We start from the raw sequence: 301 nt of genomic DNA on the forward strand, positions 1-301 counted from the left end.
CTTTAAAGTTTTTTCTTCTTCTCGTTCTTATATGAAAAGTAGTAAGTTTTTTTGTCAATTAAAATCTCGCTAACCATTGAACCGATAGTGCCCCCCAATTTTGGGAGTTTTAGAATGTGTTTTAGCTTTTTCTACCTTTTCTTAACTCTCAGAATACGGAGCCTCTGGTAATGAACGAAAAGTATAATGTTGTCCAACTGTCTCTCCATCAGAGTTTCATCATGAAGGATGGATAGACATAAGTTCTAATTTTTATTTTGTGGCAGCCACAAACTCCAGGAATAATAAATGGAAAATCTTG

Source organism: Acartia tonsa, chromosome 10 (genome assembly GCF_053477335.1).
Source record: "Acartia tonsa isolate MP-2025a chromosome 10, ASM5347733v1, whole genome shotgun sequence".
Taxonomy (NCBI): domain Eukaryota; kingdom Metazoa; phylum Arthropoda; class Copepoda; order Calanoida; family Acartiidae; genus Acartia; species Acartia tonsa.